At 41.4% G+C, this 22414-nt stretch overlaps 1 protein-coding gene across 1 annotated transcript in view; it reads left to right on the top strand.

Annotated features, from left to right (window-relative positions):
* The first annotated feature begins 238 nt into the window (after positions 1-238).
* LOC106781089 (ral guanine nucleotide dissociation stimulator) overlaps positions 239-22414 on the top strand; it is a 32419-nt gene continuing 10243 nt past the window's right edge. The window contains exons 1-3 of the mRNA XM_070253485.1: positions 239-473; positions 18660-19302; positions 20963-21015. The gene's annotated coding sequence lies outside the window, so the exon portion shown is untranslated. The remainder of the gene's footprint in view (positions 474-18659; positions 19303-20962; positions 21016-22414) is intronic.

Here is a 22414-nt window from a genome sequence, read left to right on the forward strand (position 1 = left end):
TTTCAGTCCAAACTGAAATTCTACTAAGTAGTTGAATGACTAATGCTTTATCCGTGTCTATTTCCTGGTTTAGATCACTGTGTTGTGCTTGTCCTTTGTATGGCTCTACCACATTTTATTGAACCATTCACCCATTGAAGGGCATGTGGGTTGTTTCTAGTTTTTGACTATTACAAATAAAGCTGCTCTGAACACTCATGTACAGCTTTTGCGTGAATCTATGTTTTCATTTTTTTAGTGTAAATGCCCAGGAGTGCAACTGTTGTTTTCTACATGGTTTTGGAAGAGTTGGACATCTGTAGGCAAAAGGAAAAGAAAACAAGAAAACCAAGGTGTAAACCTCATGTCTTCTGCAAAAATTAATGTTAAATGGATTCATTGGATCATCTTTTTTGTCTTCATTCAAAACCAGTTGGCTTACACTGCAAACAGCATTCCAAAATGAAGATGGGAGGAAACGAGTGAGCATTTAGGTATGAAAATGAATGCAGACTTGGGAAGGTAGGACATGGCTCGAGTCTTGAAGAGAGCATGTGTGCATTTGAGAAGAAGGGGAAAACGTTCCAGAGAATAACATGAGACAAGACAGGTGGTAGAGAAGATAGGTCCGAACTGGCTGTTTCAGGGAGTCATGTGTGTGATGAGGAGGAGGGAAGGAAAGGAAGGATAAGTGGTTCATGAGGATAGAAAACTGCTGGCTAGGTTGTAGAATTGCTAATGAGTTTCAGTGGAAGTTCTTGAGCAGGAAAAAGCTATTGGAGAAATGGTCTTGAAGGAACGTTGTCTTAGGATCACGTATGGCAGCGATGGGTTGGTAGAAAGAACAAGGTATAACCTTGACCCTTATGTTGATTTAGTGCTTTGTGTTACAGCTGTCTTCCCAAAAGCTAAAAGAGTGGTGTCCCTTCAGGATCTGAAGTACCTGGGCTTTCCTGGAGGGATAATGGTAGATTTCAGATCTTTGTCATGACTTTGGTGATGGACACTGAGGACTCTGCTGGACTTTGAAGCTAGGAACACTGCTTTTAGTAAGTTGTACATGTCAGAAGAAGAGTCCTTTGTTGGCTTATTGCTGATGTGGTTGACGTTTCTTCTCTAAACTGTCTAAGAGGTAAGCAACTGAAATGAGAAGAACACACAGAGTTCATGAATTGGCCCAACAAGGAAAAGTTAACAGATCGCTTTTCTTTATTTTGATTTAATCAGCATGTGCTGATACTTGTATGTGAAGAACTATACAGAGAATGGTGAGGAACAGGGTCCTTCCAAATCACTGAGGAGCCGACAGGGACACATGGCTCTAATTGCAGCATTCGGGGTTTTATTCTGAGGGAAGCATTTCCAGTCAGTGAGGACATCGTGTACTTCCTGCCAGTGATCCAGAAGATCTTCAAGGCTAGAATAGGAACCTACAATAGTATACGAACACTTCGCTTATAGTCAGCGGGATGTGACATGTGACAGCCCTCGAGCCCTAACTTCTTAATTTGTGACTAAAAGTACTCAGTTCCTCTTTTCTTAGAGCCCACTTCATTTCTTGGTTTCTTACTTGGAGAAAATTATGCTTTTTTCCAATTCATCTGTGGGAATCCGATTTGGCTTCTGCTTTTTTTTGTGCATTTAGAAGTTGATCTTAGATATATTTTAGGCTTCTGTCCTTTTTTTAAGACCACTACGAAATATAATTTATTTAATGTCAGACAAACTACTACATATCAAAGCATTTCTGCTTCTTTATTTAGAACATAGAAAAGCATAACATCTTGTTTTTCCAAAAAAAAAACAATGATGACTTGCTGAGCAAAGGATTTTACTGCCTAAGAGATTCCCATGATGCATGTTAATGAAAGACTGGTGGTGTGGAAACCTTTAGTGCAACCACTTCTTTGTCTTCAAAGTGCCTTTTCTGTTTGATTTGACTTCCTTGGGCTAATTCTTCCCTTTCAGTCTAGAATTATTTTCCACTGAATGTGGAGATTGATCAAGAATACTTCACTTGTGTTTGCTGCCATTCAGTATCACCACAGAATTTGTGGGGTTTTTATGTGCAGAAGAGCAAGCTCTTACAGTGCTATGCAACCTGCTCTGTTCATTTCAAACTATCATCGTTTGGCTACTGTGCCCTAGTGACTGCTTGACCAACGTGTAAGCGGGGCCATGGCATCCTGACCAATGGGCGTCAGTGTAAGCAGCCTAGAAAGCATGGGTCAGCACTTACTGTCTTTGTGAAGTGCAGGATTCCCAGTCAGGGATGTCCAAAAGTCTGCCATACTGAACTTTCATGCTAAAGGGATGTCATTATCTGGCTCAGCTTCTGACTGAGATTCCATGAATATATGAATAGATGAATATTTTGTGTGGCTCTTATAGAAGAAGGCACTTGGGGACAATCCAAATACTGTTCTCTCCTTCATCACAGGATGGCTTCAAAGAATCCTTTCCCCTTTCTCCTGGCCAGCTAGGTTTGCAGTGAGAAAAAACCTGTTCAGACTTTGTGCCAACACTTCTGGAATATGTGACACTTCATTTGTTTTCTAGAGCACAGAAGTTTGAAAGTAATTTCCTGTTTGTGCTTTTGACAGTGACATATGTCAGTGGAGTCAGGTAGATCTGAGTTGCAGTATTGACTGCTCTGTGACATTAGGGCAACCTGATTTTACCATCCAATCGAGGTTCAATCCTACCTGTTTTATGGTAGGGTTGTCAGAATTGACTCTGAGATGTGTACATGAATCACTTGCTATAATGTGTGGCCCACAGTCCGTGTTCAACAAATGTTTGCCATCCTCACCACTTGAGCATCCCTTAAGGTGTTTTTCTCTGGAGAGTGATCTGAAACAAAAAACATTTTTCAACTCATTTCCCACTGATCTCAAAAGCCAGGTATTAGATGTCATCACACTGTCTGGTCTGGTCTACCATGCATGCCTCCAGTGACAGGAAACTCAGCAACTCTAGAACAGTGTTTTTCAACCATGGGAGTAATGACATTTGAGATAGGTCGTTCATTGTGGTGGAGGGTTGTTCTCTGAATTGAATGATGTTTAGCACCAAACTTGGCTAGGGGGACAAAATCATCCACAATTGAGAACCACTGCTCTAGAGACAGCATATCCTCTTTGTTTCTTTTTTTAAAAATGAGGTCATCATGGGTTATAACATCGTGTAATTTCAAGTGTACATGATTGCTTCTCAGTTTCCCTGGAGACTGCATCGTGCTCGCCCGCAACAGTCTAATTTTTATCCATCACCATATATATGTGCCCCTTTACACCTTATGCTCACCCCCTAACCCCATTCCCTTCTGGTAATCACTAATCTGTTCGCTTTACCCATCTGTTTATCTTCCACATATGGATGAAACCTTGGGATATTTGTCTTTCTCTTTCTGTCTTATTTTCACTTAACGTCACACCCTCACACTCCATCCATATTGTTTAAAGTGGGACAATTTTGTCTTTTTTAATGGCTGAGTAGTATTCTGTTTTATATATGTACCATATCTTCTTTAGCCATTCCTCAGTTGAAGCACAGTGGGTTGCTTCCACATATTGACTATCGTGAAGAATGCTGCAATGAACACAGGGGTGTGTAAATCTCTTTGAGTTGTTGTTTTCCATTTCTTTGAATATGTACCCAGTAGTGGGATAGCTGGATGGTATAGTATTTCAGATTTTAATTTTTCGAGAAATCTCCACCTGTTTTCTATTGTGGCTGCACCAGTTTACATTGCCACTGGCAGTCTAGTAGGGTTCCCTTTTCTCCACATCCTCTCCAACATTTGTTATTTTTTGTCTTCATCATTATAGCCACTCTGACAGGTGTCAGGAGATAGCTCATTGTATTTTTGACTTGCATTTCCCTCATAATTAGCAATGTCGTGCATCTTTTCATGTGCCTGCTGGCCTTCTGTATATCTTCCTTGGAAAAACGTCCTTTCATATCCTGTGCCCATTTTCCAATCTGGTTGTTTCTGTTTTGTCGTTGAGTTCTTTTTATATTTTGGAAATTAACACCTTGTCATATATATGATTTTCAGATATTTTCTCCCAGTTGTTGGGCTGTTTTTTTGTGTTGTTCATGGTTTCCTTTGCCTTGCAGAAGATTTTTAGTTTGATGTAGTCCCACGTGTTTATTTGTTCTTTCATTTCCCATGCCTGTGCTGGCATGGTATTCAAAAAGATGTTTCCCAGACCAATGTCAAACAGTGTACTGGAAATGTTTTCTTCTAGGAGTTTTATGATTTCAGGTCTTACCTTCAAGTGTTTAATCCATTTTGAGGTAATTTTTGTGTACAGTGTAAGGTAAGGGTCTATTTTCATTCTTTTGCTTGTGGGTGTCCAGTTTTGCCAACACTGTTTTTTGAAAAGACTTTCCTTTCTCCATTGTATGCTCTTGCCTCCTTTGTCAAAGATTAGCTGTCCACAGATGTGTGGTTTTATGCCTGGGCTTTCAGTTCTGTTCCATGGATTTGGGTGTCTGTTTTTGTGCCAGTACCATGCTGTTCTGATTCCTAGAGCTTTGTAGTATATTTTGAAGTCAGGGATTGTGAAGTCTCCAGCTTCGTTCTTTTTTCTCAGGATTGTTTCGTCTATTCTGGGTCTTTTGCTGCTCCATATATACTTAGGATTCTTTGTTCTATTTCTGTGAAGAATGTCACTGGGATTCTGATTGAGATTCCATTGAATCTGTAGATTGCTTTAGGTAATATGAATATTTTAACTTTTTATTGTTCCAATCCATGCGCATGGAATATCTTTCCATTTCTTTATATCTTCTTCAGTCTCTTTGTGTAATATCTTATAGTTCTCAGTGTATAGGTCTTTCACCTCTTTGGTAAGATTTAGTCCTAGGTATTTAATTCTTTTGTTGCAATTGTAAATGAGATTCTATTCTTGACTTGTCTTTCTGCCAGTTTGTTTTTAGTGTATAGAAATGCAACTGATTTTCGTAAGTTGATTTTTTTACTGTGAAACTTTTCTGTAGTTGTGGATTCTTTCTAATAGTTTTCAGATGAATTCCTTAGGGTTTTCTATATGTAGAATCATGTCATCTGCAAACAGTGAAAGTTTCACTTCTTCCTTTCCAATTTGGATACATTTTACTTCTTTTTCTTGGAAAATTGCTGTAGTCAAAACCTCCACACCTATGTTGAATAGGAGTGGCAAAAGTGGGCATCCATATCTATGTAGAATACGAGTGGCAAGAGTGGGCACCCTTATCTTGTTCCTGTTCTTGGAGGGATGGCTTTCAGTTTTTCACCATTAAATATAATGTTGTCTGTGGGTGTTTTGGGACTTCGTATGATTCCAAGAATTTGCTATTTCTATTAGGTTATCCAATTTGGTGGCTGGCATATAGTTTTTCATAGAATTGTCATATAGTCCTTTGTATGTCTATGATATTCATTGAAATTTCTCCTCTTTCATTTCTAACTTTATTTAAGCCTTCTCTTTCTCTTAGTTTGTCTGGCTAAGGGTTTGTTCAATTTTGTTTCTCTTCTTCAAGAACTTGCGCTTAGTTTCATTGATCCTTTCTACTGAGTTTTTAGCCTGTTTTTCATTTATTTCTGCACAAATTTTCATTACTTCTCTCTTTCTGCTGACCTTGAGCTTTGTTTATTCTTCTTTTTCAAGTTCTGGTGGGTGTCATCTTGAGATTTTTCTTGTTTTTCTTGAGTTGGGCCTGTATTGCTATGAATTTCCCTGTTAGAACTACTTTTGCTGCTTTCCGTAAGAGTTGGGATGATGTGTTTTCCTGTGCATATTTATCCAGGTTTTAAAAATCCTTTCATTTGGTTTATTTAGATCCAATTGTTCTTCACTAGCAAGTTGTTTAGTCTCCACATATTTGTGATTTTCCCAGCTTTTTGTCTTGTAGTTGATTTTTAGTTTCAAAGCATTGTGGTCAGAAAAGTGGCTTTTTATTATTTCAGTCTTCTTAAATTTACGGAGGCTTGCCATTTCTCCCAGCATATACTCTATCTTTGAGAACGTTCCATGTGCACTTGAGAAGAATGTGTATTCTGCTGTTTGAGGATGGGATGTTCTAGATATATCTATTAAGTCCATCTGCTCAAGTGGTTCACTTAAATTCGCTATTTCCTTGTTGAGTTTCTGTGTGGATGATCTATCTCTTGATGTAAGTGGGGTATTGATGTCCCCTACCATGATTGTGTTTCTGTGAATTTCTCCCTTAAGGTCTGTTCATAGTAGCTTTATGTACATTGGAGCTCTTGCATTAGGTGTGTATGTATTCACTAATAGTATCTCCTCTTGGCAGAAAATCCCTTTTATCATTGTCTCCTGCCCCTCTTTGTCTCTCCTTGTCTTTTTTATCTTGAAGTCTGCTTTGTCTGATATAAATATGGCAACAATTGCTTACTTTATTTGCCGTTGTCTTGGAGTATCGTCTTCCATCCCTTCACACTAAGCATGTGTTTGTCTTTCAGCTGAGATGTGTTTCCTGGAGGCAGCATATTGTTGGGTCTTCTTTTTGAATCCACCCAGCTACTCTGTGTCTTTTGATTGGAGAATTCCATCCATTTACATTTAGAGTTATTATTGATATTTTAGGGCATAATACTTCAATTTTATCTGTTGTTTTCCAGTTGTTCTATGTGTTCACTGTTTCCCTTCCCTTGTATGTCTGACTGCTACTTCACTTGGGAAGTTTTCTGTGGTGACTTTGTCAGTTTTCTTTTTATTTATGAATTGTGGCTCTGCTCTGATATTTTGTTTAGTGGTTACTGTTACATATAAAACATCTCATAGGTGAGATAGTCCATTTTCTGACAGCCTCTTTTCTCCATTAGCCTAAGCCGTTTCCATCCCTTTCCTGCACCCTGTCCTGTTTTTCATACACTTTTGTTTCTTAGTAAGTTCTTTCTTGCATTGAGTGGAAGTGTACTTTCTTATTTCTCCTACCCATCCTGTGTTTTGGAGACACATAGTACAGGCTGAATCCCAGTTCCACGGGATATCCTTAGAAATATGCAAAGATGGTCATCAAGTCTTCTCAGTCTTTTTGAGTTGAAACACCTCCAGTTCGTCAGCCATCCCTTACAAAACATGACTTCATGTCAGGTCACCACATTGGTGGTTTCTTTGTTTTTAATTCATTGTTAAGCTGTAGAATTTGGAAGGAAATGCACTACTCTAGGCATGGCTTGATTAGCAAAAGACTCATGTCTCATATTAGAGCAATTTTCTTCTATTAGTTTAGGTAAGAGTATTCCCTTTCTTCTTCTGCATACTGTATATGATTACAACTCTATCCTTTTGATGGGCACATCATACAGTGATGACCACATCATACACTGAGTTAAAGAAAAAAGAAAAGAACTAGATCTGTCTAACTATACATTCATCCAGTTTTTATGCATTAGTTTTGGGGCTAAGCCTGGGAATTTATGTTTATCCTGTTATATTTCTTTTGATTGGGTTTAAGTACAATCCTGATTTTGGTTGACTCTAAGGTTTCTAGCTTAAAAGAACAAGTAGGTGATTATGCCATCAGCTGAGATTGAAAATACAGGAGAAAGGAGTTTGTGTACATGCATGCATGTGTGCATGCATGAAAGGAGGACTGAGGATGGAAGCCTGAGGAATCCCAATATTAAGAGGCAGCTGGGAGAAGGAGTGATGTCAGCATCATGGTGGAGTGAGCTTGCCCAGGACTCTCTCCCCTCCAACATACAACAAAAAAGAAAAACCACAGCCCAATGAAAAACATCCTGATGGCACAGGAATCCTCAGAGACCGAGGGCAGTCAAATGAGGGAGGTCAATGTTGTTGTACCCGTCCTCAGAGGAGCTGGAACAGGGTAAGAGAGAACTTCGCTCCCTCCCCTAAAATCTGGGATCGCTGCCATGGGAGGCTCCATGAGGGAAGGACTGGGGGAGGGGCTGTGCATCAGCAGGATCACTCAGGACTCCCTAGTGCCCTTGCAGCCCAGACAGAAGCCCTCTAACTGGGTGAAAGATTTCTCGTTCGGTGACCTCATTATGCCAAGACCCCAGGAGAACAGATAGATCTGATTGGGAAACCTGGGTCTGCATGCAAAAGTAGGTGCCCCCCGACCCCCAACTTGTGCTATGACATGCCATCTTGGCTGAAGGTTGAGGGCTCAGAATACATGGCTCTCAACCCCCATCTAGCGGTGACAGGCTGTAACTGCAACCAAATTATATCACAATGGGGAGGACCTGTCCATCTTCCAGCATCTGTCAAGTCATCAAATCTCCAGACCAAAGGGAAAACAAGCACCCAGAATTATGTCCTGATGACTCAGAAATAAGTAAACTAAATGACAATGAATTCAGAATAGCTATCATGAAAAAACCCAATGAGGTAAAGGAAAATATAGAGAAGTCAAAGAGTTCTGGAGTTACTCCACAAAAGAGATTGAAACTATAAAGAAGAATCACTCAGAAGTACTAAAGATGAGAAATACAACAGAAGAAATAAAACATAATATGGATTCCCTGAATGCCCGTGTGGACACCATAGAGGAGCAAATCAGCGTAACTGAAGATAGGTTGAAGGGCTCCAGATAGAGGAAGACAGAGACCTAAGTCTAAAAAGGAATGAAGAAAACCTCCGAGAAATAACCAACTCAATGAGGAAATGCAATATAAGAATTATTGGTATCCCCAAGGGTGAAGAAAAGGAGAATGTAGCAGAAAGCATGCTCAAAGAAATAATAGCAGAGAACTTCCCAAATCTAGGAAATGAGAGAGAAATGTGTGTGGAGGAAGTTTCAGATCTCCTAGATTTGTCAATGTAAAAAGACCTACTGCAAGGCATATAGTAGTAAAACTGGCAAAAGTGAGTGAGAAAGAAAGAATACTCAGTGCAGCAAGGCAGAATAAACTAACCTACAAAGGAACTCCTATCAGACTTTCAGCAGATTTCTCTCTCCGCTCCAAACTACAACCAAAGAATTGGAAAAACTGAATTTCAACCAATAATCCTAATGACAAACAGAAAACTATAGCAACAATATGACGGAGGATGGAGAGGCTGGCACCACCCTCGGAGGACCTGGAACAGGGTAGGAGAGAACTTCACTCCCTCCTCTAGAGACTAGGATGTCTGCTGTGGGTGAAGGAAGGAGTGGGAGAGGGGCTGCATGACCAGGGGATGAACCAGGACTACCGCCGCCAGTTCAGTGGAAACCTGCTGATGGGGGAAAGCTTCCGTGCATGGGGACCCCATGAAGGCAGGGCCCCGGGAGACCACAGAACGAGAGCAGATGGGAAGCCAGATCGGCACACGAAAGAAAGTGCCCCTCCTCTCCGAACCCGTGCTGGGCGCTGCCATCTTCCCTGAAGGTGGAGAGCTCAGAACGCAGGACTTTCGACCACCGTCTAGTGGTGACAGGCTGTAAGTGCAACCGAATACTACCATCATGAGAAAAAACCACTCCTCTATCATCCAGCAATTTATAAAAGCTCCAGACCAAAAGGAAAACAACAAAAACACAGAATTAAGTCCTGAGGACTTGGGAATACATTAACTAAGTGAAAATGAGTTCAGAGTAGCTATCATCAAAAAACTCAATGAGGTTGAGGGAAAGATAGAGAAACAAGTCAACAAGTTCTGGAGTTACATCACAAAAGAGATTGAAACTCTAAAGAAGAATCAATCAGAAATACTAGACATGAAAAATACAATGGACCAGATAAAACAGTATACGGATTCTCTGAATGCCTGTGGAGACACCATAGAGGAGAAAATTAGCATGCTCAAAGATAGACAGGCTGAATGGCTCCAGACAGAGAAAAAACTAAGGATTTAAAAGAAGCAGGAAAATATCAGAGAAATAGCAGATTCAATGAGGATAATGAATTTAAGAATCATTGGAATTCCTGAGAACGTGGAAAAGGAAAATAGAGCAGAAAGTGTGCTTAATGAAATTATAGAATAGAACTTCCCAAATCTAGGGGTTGAGGGAGAAATGTGTGTGGAGGAAGTTTTCAGATCTCCTAGATTTGCCAATGTAAAGAGACCTAGTGCACGGCATATAGTAGTAAAAATGACAAACATGAAAGACAAAGAAAGAATACTCAGGGCACCAAGACAGAAGAAAATAACCTACAAAGGAACTCCTATCAGACTTTCAGCAGATTTCTCTACAGAAACCTTACAAGCTAGGAGAGAATGGAGCGATGTATTCAAAGCTTTAAAAGATAAAAATCTTCAGCAAAGAATACTCTATGCAGCAAGAATATGCTTCAGATATGAGGGAGAAATTAAATCTTTTCCAGACAAACCAAAGTTAAGGGAATTGGTAACCAAAAGTCCTCCACTACAAGAAATCCTCAAGAAGGCTCTCATACCTGAAAAAAGAAAAAGGCAGAAAGGGGTCACAAACCACAGAGTAGGGAGACAGATAGATAGAACCAAAATAGGATAGCAAATATTGGACTATAGCATTAGGATAAAGGTAAGGAAACAACCAAAGCAAAGACGATCTTATCACTCTAACTACAAATTCATAACACGAGTTGGAATAAGAGGTGAAAATAATAATTTAGGAGGGGAAGAGCAAAGGGACTAAATCAGTCTAGGCCAAGTTAGTAAGAGACCACCAGAGAATAGACTGTATTATAGATGAGCTTCTAAATACAAATTTCAGGGTAGCCACTAAAACAAACAGAACAGAGCCACAAAACGTAAATAAGGAAAAATCTAAGAAACCCAGCATAAGAAATTGCAGAAGTCAATTGGTAGGCTAAAACACACAGGACGAGAAACAAAGGTAATGCAGGGAAGCCAGATAATGAGTGAGAGAATGAGAGCATTAAGCCCGCATGCATCAATAATCACCCTAAATGTAACCGGATTGAACTCTCCAATAAAAAGATACAGAGTGGCAAGATGGATTAAAGAATAACCTCCAACAATTTGTTGCCTCCAGGAAACACACCTCAGCCCCAAAGACAAACACAGGCTCAGAGTGAAGGGGTGGAAGACAATACTTCAAGCTAATAGCAAGCAAAAGAAAGCAGGTGTTGCAATACTTATATCAGGCAAAACGGATTTCAAAATAATGCAGGAAAAGAGAGATGCAGAGGGACAATATATAATGATCAAAGGGACACTTCATCAAGAATAAATAACGCTTATAAATATCTATGCACCCAACACAGGAGCACCAAAGTTCATAAAGCAACTATTAACAAACCTAAAATAGGATATCAAAAATAACACCATAATAGTAGGCGACCTCAACACCCCACTCACAACCATGGACAGATCATCCAGACAGAAAATCAACAAGGAAATGGTGGAATTAAACAAAAAGCTAAAACAGTTGGACTTAATAGACCTATATAGAACACTCCATCCAAAAACAGCAGAATATACATTCTTCTCAAGTGCACACAGAACATTTTGAAGGATAGACTATATGCTGTGAAACAAGGCAAGCCTGTATAAATTTTAAAAAATTGAAATACTAAGAAGCAACTTCCGCAATAATAATGCTATAAGGCTAGAAATTAATTACAAGAAAAAAGCTGAGAAAGGCACAAGAATGTGGAGACTAAACAATACGCTACTGAACAAGCAATGGATCATTGAAGAAATTAAAGAAGAAATTAAAAAAATACCTGGAAACAAATGAAAATGATAACATGCCATACCAGCTCACATGGGATACACCAAAAGCTGTATTAAGAGGAAAATTCATCACCATACAGGCACATCTTAACAAACAAGAAAAATCCCAAATAAGCAATCTTAAACTACACCTAACTGAATTAGAGAAAGAAGAACCAACAAAGCCCAAAGTCAGCAGGACAGAAATAATAAAAATCAGAGCAGAAATAAAAGCTATTGAAATGAAAAAGGCAGTAGAAAGGATCAATGAAACAAAGAGCTTGTTCTTTGAGAAGATAAATAAAATTGGCAAACCCATAGCCAGACTTACAAAGAAAAAAAGGGAGAAAGCTCCAATAAACAAAATTAGAAATGAAAGAGGAGAAATAACAACAGACTCCGCAGAAGTACAATGGATTATAAGAGAATACTACAAAAAAGTATATGCCAACAAAATGGATAACCTAGAGAAAATGGATAAATTCTTGGACTCCTACAATATCCCAAAGCTCAGTCAAGAAGAAGCAGACAATTTGAACACACCAATCACTAGGAAAGAGATTGAAACAGCAATCAAAAACATCCCAAAGAATAAAACCCCAGGACCAGATGGCTTTCCTGGGGAATTCTACCAAACTTTCAGAGAGGATTTAATACTTATCCTTTTCAATCTATTTCAAAGAGTTAGGGAGGATGGAACACTTCCTTATACATTCTACAAGGCCAACATCACACTGAAACCAAAGCCAGACAAGGACATCACGAAAAAAGATAACTACAGGCCAATATCGCTGATAAACAAAGATGCAAAAATTCTCAACAAAATTTTGGCAAGCAGAATTTAGCAATTCATCAAAAGGATCATACATCATGAGCAAGTGGGATTCATACCAGGGACACAGGGATGGTTCAACATCTGCAAATCAATCAACGTCATACACCACATCAACAAACTGAGGAATAAAAACCACATGATCATCTCAATAGATGCAGAGAAAGCATTTGACAAGATCCAACAGCCATTTATGATAAAAACTCTGAACAAAATGGGCATAGAAGGGAATGACCTCGACATAATGAAGGCCATCTATGATAAACCTACAGCCAACATCATACTCAATGGGCAAAAACTGAACGCCATCCCCCTAAAATCAGGAATGTGACAAGGATGCCCTCTATCACCACTCTTATTTATCATAGTACAGGAGGTCCTGGCCAGAGCAATCAGGCAAGAAAATGGAATAAAAGGAATCCAAATAGGGAGGGAAGAAGTGAAAGTCTCGCTGTTTGGAGACGACATGATCTTATATATAGAAAACCCCAAAGAACCCATTGGAAAACTCTTAGAAGTAATGAACAACTACAGCAAAGTTGCTGCGTATAAAATCAATTTGCATAAATCAATAGCATTTCTATATTCTAATAATCAATTAATAGAAAAGGAACTCAAGAACACAATACCATCCACAATTGCTGCAAAAAGAATAAAATAGCTCAGAGTGAATTTAACCAAGGAAGTGAAAGACCTATACAATGAAAATTCAAGACCTTTCTGAGAGAATTGGATGACGACATAAGGAGATGGGAAGACATTCCATGTACATGGATTGGAAGAATAAACATAGTTAAAATGTCCATTCTACCTAAAGCAATCTACAGATTCAACGCCATCCCAATCAGAATCTCAATGACATTCTTCACAGAAATAGGATGAAGAATCCTAAAATACACATGTGGCAACAAAAGACCCCAAGTTGCTAAAGCAATCCTGAGAAAAAAGTACAAAACGGGAGGCATCACAATCCCTGACTTCAAACATGCTACAAAGCTACAGGAATCAAACCGGCATGGTACTGGTAGAAAAACAGGTGCACAGATTAATGGAACAGCATTGAAAGCCCAGAAATAAAACCACACATTTATGGACAGCTAATCTTTGACACAGGATCTAAGGGCATACAATGGAGAAAAGAAAGTCTTTTCAACAAATGGTGTTGGGTAAAATGGCAAGTCACATGTAAAAGAATAAAAATTGACCATTATTTTTCATCATTCACAAAAATAAACTCTAAATGGATCAAAGACCCAAAGGTAAGACCTGAAGCCATAAGACTTCTAGAACAAAATGTAGGCAGTACACTCTTTGACGTCAGTATTAAAAGGATCTTTTCGGACACCATGGCTTCTCGACAGGGGAAACTATAGAAAGAATAAAGAAATGGGACTTCATCAGAGTAAAGAGCTTCTTCAAGGCAAGAGAAAACAGGATTGAAACAAAAAAACAAGCCACTAATTGGGAAAAAATATTTGCAAGTCATATATCCAACAAATGATTAATCTCCATAATATATAAAGAACTCACACAACTCAACAACAACAAAAAAACCCAATCAAAAAATGGACTGGAGACATGAACAGACATTTCTCCAAGGAGATATACCGATGGCCAATAGGCACCATGAAAAGATGTTCATCATCACTGATCATCAGGGAAATGCAAATCAAAACTGCACTAAGATATCACGTTACACCCATTAGAATGGCAAAAATAACCAAAACAAAAAGTACCAAATGTTGGAGAGGTTGTGGAGAAAAAGGACCCCTCCTACACTGCTGGAGGGAATGCAAACTGGTGCAGCCACTATGGAAAACAGTATGGAGATTCCTCAAAAAATTAAAAATAGAAATACAATATGACCCAGCCATCCCACTACTGGGTATCTATCCAAAGAACTTGAAGTCAGCAATTCCAAAAGTCCCATGCACCCCTATGTTCATTGCAGCATTATTTACAATAGCCAAGACGTGGAAGTAACCTAAGTGCCCATCAACTGATGATTGGATAAAGAAGATATGGTGTATATATGTATGTATACACTCTATGTGTGTGTGTATATATATATGTGTGTGTGTGTGTGTGTGTGTATGTATGTATGTATGTGTATATATATAGTGGAGTACTACTCAGCCTTAAGAAAGGATAAAGTTGTTCCATTCAAAACAGCGTGGATGAACCTTGAGGGAATTATGTTAAGTGAAATAAGCCAGATAGAGAAGGACAATTTCTGTATGACTCCACTCATATGAGGAATTTAAACGTGGACAAAGAGAACAGATTAGTGGCTACCAGGGGAAAGGGGGCTTGGGGGTACAAAAGGTAAAGGGGTGCACCTACAACATGACTGACAAACAATAATGTCCAACTGAAATTTCACAAGATTGTAAACTATCATAAACTCAATTAAAAAAAAAGCAGCTGGGAAAAAGGAGGCAATAGAAGACACCAAGAAGGGGTGAGCCATAGTTTATGGTGAAAAGGAGAGGAGTATCCTGGAAGCTGGACTGACTGTGTATTCAGGATTATGGTAGACACCTGAATACATAATGAGCAGGACATGGTCCCTGCCTCTGCTCCTGTTTTAATTTCCTCCATGGTTCAACTCTTCAGTTAATGGCACTACCTAGTCTATTATGCCTGAAAACTTGGAGTCATCTTTTATTTGTCCTTCACACTCTCACATCTATTGGGTGAACCACGTTTTACTGACAAAATATCGTTTTAAATTGTAGCATACTTAGTGGGAAAAGTACACGAGTCTTGAGTATCTACCTCAATGATTTTTTTTTAACAATCTAAACACACTATCATAACAACCCCCCAAATCAAGACATTCACTATTCTGGCTCTCCAGAAGCCTCTATCGTGACCCTTTGTAGAATTTGCTCCCACCCAAGGTAACCACTACTCTGACTTCTATCGCTGTAGCTTAGTTTTGCCAGTTTTTGAGCTCAGGTAGATGGAATTATACTCTATGTACTCCTTTCTACCAGGCTCCTTTTATTAAACATCCTGTCTGAGATTCATTCATGTTGTTACAGGTAATTGGTTGGTTTCTATAAAGCTCTTTAGATCTGATTATTATTGCATAATGCATTAGTTTTGATTATTGATAGCTGCATAACATGCCAATCCAAACTTAGTGGAGTGAAACAACAACCATTGTATTAGTCGGATTCTGTGGGTTAGGAATTTGGTAGGGAGAAATTGCTGTGCTCTCTGATGGTTGGGGTCTAGAATCATTTAGAGGCTCTTTCACTCACATGGATGGTACCTTGGCTGGGATGTCTTGAAGACCAAAATCCTCTGGGATCGTTCACAAGGGCACCTACATTTCCTGTTTTGAAAAGTGGCAGTTTTATTTTTCCAATGGTACATCTAAAATACAATTTCAGTGGAGATGGAAACTTCTACTTGAAAGTTGCTCTACTTCTTTTCCACTTTTGGGACCCAGGTGACCTGTTCAGATAGTGTTCACCTATTGCTGATACAAACGCTGTACAGGGGCTGGTGATCATATATGACCAGAGGAAACTTAATGTCGGTATCCAGATGCAGAGATTCCTTTGAGGAAGGGAGGAGGTTTAGGAAATGCTTGGTGAGCACAGTCTGTCTGGTATTGGATAAAATCTCAAGCATTTGGGGATGAACTCCTGCCTCCTCATCTTGGCCCCTGGTCTTGAGATACCAAGTATAAATGGACATGGTGTGCGTCAGGGCTTGTGTTGGTGGTCTATTTTCTTCAGTGCATATGGTTCATCTTCTGTTTGGGAACGAAGTCTTATCACCTGATCGCCAGCGTAGCAGTTGCTATGAAGGTGTCTGTGCCCTGGTTGCAGATTCTCCATGAAGCCTTAGCTCTTCACAGCTTGTTGGCTGGCTTCACTAAGCAAGCTTCCTGAGAGTGGCATGTCCTTGGAAGTCACATCACACCACTTCCACAGAGCAACGCTTCTACTCTGTTGATTGAAGTAGGTTCACGCCTGCCTAGATTCAAGGGGAGGGAACCTGAACCTCACATATTCATAGGATGTGTCTCAAAGAATTTGTGGCCAATTTTTAAAACCACCATGAACTAGATAGCAGAATTGATTTATCCATTCTATTGTAGATGGATATTTGAGTACTTTCTACTTTGGAGGAATAAGGAGAATGATGCTCTAATCATTCTTGCTCCTTCCTCTTGGTTGAAATGTTTAGATTTTAGTTGAGGACACATCTAAGAGTAGAATTGCTGGTCATGTTGTATGTGTGTCTCCAGCTTTAACAGATAGATCCTGCCAAAAAGCTTTCCCAAGTGGCTGCATGAATTCCTACTCCTACCTGCAGTGTGTGAGCCTTCCAGTTGCTCTGCAGCCTCCCCTCCACTTGCTGCCCTCAGCTCAGCATTTCAAAACTGTTTTTAACCATTCTCTGGTTGTATAGAAGATCTCAGTGTGGTTGAATTGTCATTTCCCTTGTCCCTGCTGATTTTAGCACATTTGCATGTGCTTGTTGGCTGCTGGGACACTTTGTGTTGTGAAGTGCCTGTTGAAGTCTTTTGACCAGTTTTAAGCAATTGGTTTGTTTGGCTCCTTTCTTACTGTGATGCTGAAGATTTTCTGTATTCTGCATGAGAATCCTTTGTTGAATATTCGAATTGGAACAATCTCTTCGCATCCTGTGACTTGCCAATTCCCTCTTGTAATATGTCTCATGATGAACTGAAAGTCTAAATTTTAATGAATCCAAGTTTACCAATCTTTTCTTTTATGGAGAGTGTGTGTATGTGTGCATTTGTGTGTCTTCTTTAAGAAGTTTTTGCTACCCTGCCATCCTGAAGATGTTTTCTTATGTTGTCTTCTAGAAGTTTCATTATTTTACCTTTCTCCTTTAGGTCAAACTGTCCAGGAATTGAGTTTTGTGTATTGTGAGGGTAGGGCTCAAGGTTTCTTTTACGTCCACATGCTCATCTCTATGAGTAATAACAGGCAGCATTGGGACAGGTGGACACAAGCCTGGGAGTTAAGGGTCCTGTATTCTCAGCCTTAACCTCCCTTTAAAACACCCTGTGAACTTGAGCAGGTGATTTTCCCAGTTCTCCCTCCTCTCAGGCTCCCTCCTTCCTTCCTTTTTTCCTTCTATCCTTCCTTCCACACTCCCTCCCTCCATTCCTTCCTTCCTTCCATCTATCCATCCAAGCATCTGTCCAGATATCAATCTGTCCAACTGTCCTCCTGCCTGTTCACCTGTTTTTCCTTCTTCTCTCCTTCCATCCTCTTTCCTCCCATCTCTCCAACTTCTCTTCCTTGTGTGTATTCTTCCTGCTTTCCTTTTGACCCTCCATTTGTCCACTCTTCCTCTGTCCATCCAGGTATCCCCTCTGTCTGTGCCTCTACCTCTCTCTTTGTTCCGTCTCTCTCTTCAACCACACTCACTCTTTTGGGTTCATCTCCTTCACAAGCTTGCTCTTACCTCTACTCACACAATCCCTCCTTCTGCCACTCACATTTATGGCTCACCTGTGAGTGGTTGTCCTGGGACAGCCACTACTGAGTGCAGATGAGCCTGTGGGGCTTCACCCACTGTATGGGGGCTCTATCCCACCCTAACAAGAGCCCTTTCCACAGCTCCTGAGCCAGGAAGCAAGTTCCTGCCTACTTCCTCATCACTTGAGCAACCAGAAGCCACCACAGACCTAGGGGACCCCTCTTCCTTCCCCAGAGTAGCTCTGCAGCCCCACACCTACACTGCCAAATTATCACTTGGGAGCTGGAAAGCCGAGGTGTGCAATTCTGGTTTTCGGGCAATCATGCCTATCACAAAGATTATACCAATAATCGAATCTGATGCAGCTCTCAGAGAGCCCCTGGTCTTATGAAATTCACAGAACATTCTAATCGAAGGTGGGATGTTTTGAGGAGGAGCACTGGCATTGTTTGGATGGGAAGAGCTTTGTGGAGGAAGTTTTGCCCAGGTGGGGTCTTTAAGAAGGAGTAGGCATTATATAGGGAAATAGGGTGTGTTTTGAGGAGCGATCCTCAAGTGCAGTGGGTGTTACTGGCAGGGGAGGAAGGAAGACATGAGTGATATACTGGCTTCAACTTGGATGAGCACAGCGGTGGGTGGTGGTTCCACTGGGAGCAAAGGCAACAGATGATAATGAGTTCAGGACTCTGATCTGGTCTCAGGCCAGCTGTCAGTGATGGCCATCTCTCCCCATCTCTTCTTGCAAGCTATGGTGCACGAGCTGAAGGCCCTCACACTGAAGTTCAGCATCTCCAACCTCCAATATTCAACAGACGTGAGCAAGGGCTCAGCGACATTTAACTCCACTGAGAGAGTCCTGAAACACTGGATGAGACCCTGGTGCCCGCAGCTCCTGGTGGGATGAGTCCCAGCCAGCCGCTCCCCACCTGCTGTCTCTCCAGCTCCTCCTCCTCCTGCCTCCTCCCCTGCTTGGATCCTTGTTCAAGAAGAGCAGCCTAGGCCCCTTGTCCTTGGGTTGCAGAGTGATCTCCCTCAGGGAAGTCCCTTTTCTGAGCATTGAGAGTCACAAACGCTTTCAGAGACCACCCCAGTTTTCACTCTTCCATCTGACTCCCAATTTGCTCCTCCCTCCCTCTGGCCCCCATTATCAGAGGATTCAGGACATCTCTCTAGAGTCCCCACATTCCTCTCTCCCCAGGCCTGCGGACGATGGGGCAGCCACCAGCATGGAAACTGTCTGCACCTACCACCCTGACCCCATGGCTCGTGATGGAGAGTATGACAGAGACACCAGGTGACAGCAGCATTCCTGGAAGCTTAACCAGCTGACTCACCGTGTCACCCCGAGGGGCCTCTACTCCCTGCTCAGGGACAGCCTTTTTGTCAGTGGTGAGTGTTCATGCTGAGCTGGATTGACAGTGATCGTTACTTATGCCTGTTCTGCTTTATTTCCTTTCTAACAAGTCAGCCAATGTTCTGATTTGGGGGACACAGAAACTGAATATGTAGAAAATTTCAATTTGCAAATGAAGACTGTGCTGTAAATGGATTTTTAGATCCCAATCATAAAAAAAATTCAACTATCTCTATCATAATTTTTATATAGATTGCCTGGCCAGATGATAATATCTTGGTTGTAATGGGTTTAAATATACTATTAAAATTAGTTTCACATGTTTATTTTTACTTTCTGAAATGTGGCTAATAAAAGAAGTTTAAATTCCATAAGATAGAGTGTCAATTCTACTGTTGCACAACACTGTTCAAGCCATGAAAATAAAGCCCAGAGAAAGTGGTAAGGGACAATTTTTCCAAGGAAAGGAGTCAATCCAACCCACGCAGCAAGATGCAGAACACAGTCTCATCACACACACACACACACACACACACACACACACACACACACACACAGTCACAAAACAAAAGCAACATCATCATAGAGTTGCCCCACTACTTCTGAAGTAGCAAGAGATTGCACTCCTACATTGTCCTGAGTGGACGAACCTCAGGAAAGAAGCCAGAAGTCAAGAGAATTTACCAAACAAGAAGATATGAAACCAGAGAGTAAATGTCAGCATCTTATATGAGGTTCCCAGCGGTGGATTCTGTTAGTGATTCAATATGTTAGGGAGAATTTTGCTAGAAGGGTTGTAACAAAACTAATCTTTCCTTTCCTTTGTAGACATATACAAGTTATGTAAAGAATAATAGCTGTAGCCAACCAATGAAAAGATGATAGAACACGAATATCACTCTTCTAAATCACTCCTGGATTAGTCAGCCAGTCAGGGAACAGATGACAGTGGATTAAGTTGGAGCTTATTAGGCTGATTCTGACTTCATGACCATCCTATGAATTGTCTCCTGCCAGGACCTCTAAAACATGCTGCCCCTGCCACTCATTTGCCACCAAGGTCCACCAACCAGACCAGACCTTGCTGACCAATGCCCTGGCTGGGCCCCTTCTGAGCACACCTGGAAGACTCTCCCTAAGTCCCATTCTGTCACGGTGCTCTTCCACCTACAACCGGCCAGGGAGACATTCACTCCAAGGCTCACACTGTGTGTGCCCAGTTCTGGGGATGGCACTTCTCCCTCAAGTGAAGAAAAGGATCAGAGTGCAGAGCCTGTGGGCTGCAGCCATCAGGACAAGGCCTAAGGTTTGCTGCTAGAGAGAAGAGAACCTGTAGTGGGTGTGGGTGCCGGGGTGCAAGAAGCCCCATGATTTCTGGATAGAATCCCAGAATATGATGCAGGAGAGAGGAGGGATGCTTGGGTGTGATTCTGCTAGGGAATGTCCATAAGGAGGCGGATGTGCCATTGGAAATGCCTTCAACAGTGTTGTTCATTCTTCGATTCATCCTGTCTCAGGGAGTTCTGTCTACATCCATCCAGGCACTAGTCTCCCTTCTGGAGTAAAAAGATAGCATCAGAAGAATGTTTCCATTTCATTTATAATGGATAGGTACAGTGCTTGTAAGGTGCTAGGTGTTGCAAGCAGTTTTCAAACATTAACTCCTTTAATACTCTCCATGTCCTTACAAATTAGGTACACTTATCATTCTTGCCGACACCAGATGAGGAAACTGAGGCACTGATGAGGTGAGTAACTTGCCCGCTACCATATCTAGGAAGTGATTGAGCTGGAATTTGAACATAAGATATTGTCTTCATATTCTCTGCTCTTAAGCATGTTCTTTGCTCTCTAAGACTTCACACCATGAAGACGATGGCTCAGCATATCCATTTTCTTGTTACACCCCGTAGCCCCATTCTTTGATCTCTGTCTGAAAAAGATACTTTTTGCATCAAAACTGTTGCACATACACACCAAAATGACTTCTCCTCATGTCCCATGTCCTGGAAAATACATAGAGAAAATTTCAAAGCCTTTCTTGCCCAGGCTGGGAGTGCTTCTGGGAAATCCCACTGTTCCTCGAAGAAGCCAATGGAAGGCTGGGAGCTGAGGCTCAGGGGAAAGGTGACCTCAGCCATTACCATGGAATTACAGAATGGATGGGAGGCCTCAGCAGGAACTGACTTCAGGATTGGTGGTGTTTGAAGCTGGGCGCTAATTTTCTGGCTGTGGGTGTAGGGGCTGGTGCCACATTCCAGGGAGAAGGGATGGCTCCCTGTGTTCTTAGAAGAAACCAGACCCAGGAAAGAGGTGAAATGACAGTTTCCATTCAGAATGGACTTGTGAGGGGAAACATTCAACCCAGAAGAGACAGTCATGTTCCTGAGGGCACCGGAAGAAGCTGCCTCTGCGTCTGCCAAGCAGAATGCCCTGCTTCATGGACTCACTTTATCCAAAAGAGACCAAGAAGGAGAAAATCATGAGATGACCGTGCAGATGTGAGATCTGTGACGTTGGAGACTGTGCCTGGGAGGCCCTGAAAGGCCTCAGAGGAGTAACATTTGCTGTGAGCAGAGTGACAGATGTGAGGCATGCCTGCCTGTGTCTGGGAACGGTTTGAGTGTCAGGGAGAAGCCACTGCTGGTGCAGAGACTCACAGGAAGAAAGGAGTCTGAGCAGAGAAGGTCAGAAAGGTGGCGGTGTGGCTGGAAGGATCCTGAGAAGAGAGAGGAGGGGAGATGGGGGTACGGCAGGGACGGGTGGCAGGACTGGCAGACTGCTTTTTCCTGTCACTCTCTGACGACGTTGCTCTAAGACCGTGCCCCTAGAAAGTACAAATCCTTAAGCTCTCACAAAGTGTGTGTGCCAGGAATGGGGCACGGCTTAGCTGGGTGCTTCTGCCTCAAGGTCTCTGTGAAGCTTGGGCTGCATCTCTATTGCGGCTCGACTCGGGGAGCATGTGCTCCCAAGTTCACTCACATGCATGTTGACAGGGTTTGTTTGGACGGAAAGCCTGAGTTCCTGCCTGTCTGTTGGCCGATCATTTCCTCCATTCTCTCCTATGGAGCCTCTACATAGGGAAATTGAACACATATGCACTTGCTCCCCCAGTTCCAGAGATATAAGAGGCAGAGAGAGAGAGAG

The sequence above is a fragment of the Equus caballus genome, chromosome 27 (genome assembly GCF_041296265.1).
Source record: "Equus caballus isolate H_3958 breed thoroughbred chromosome 27, TB-T2T, whole genome shotgun sequence".
NCBI classification, from domain to species: domain Eukaryota; kingdom Metazoa; phylum Chordata; class Mammalia; order Perissodactyla; family Equidae; genus Equus; species Equus caballus.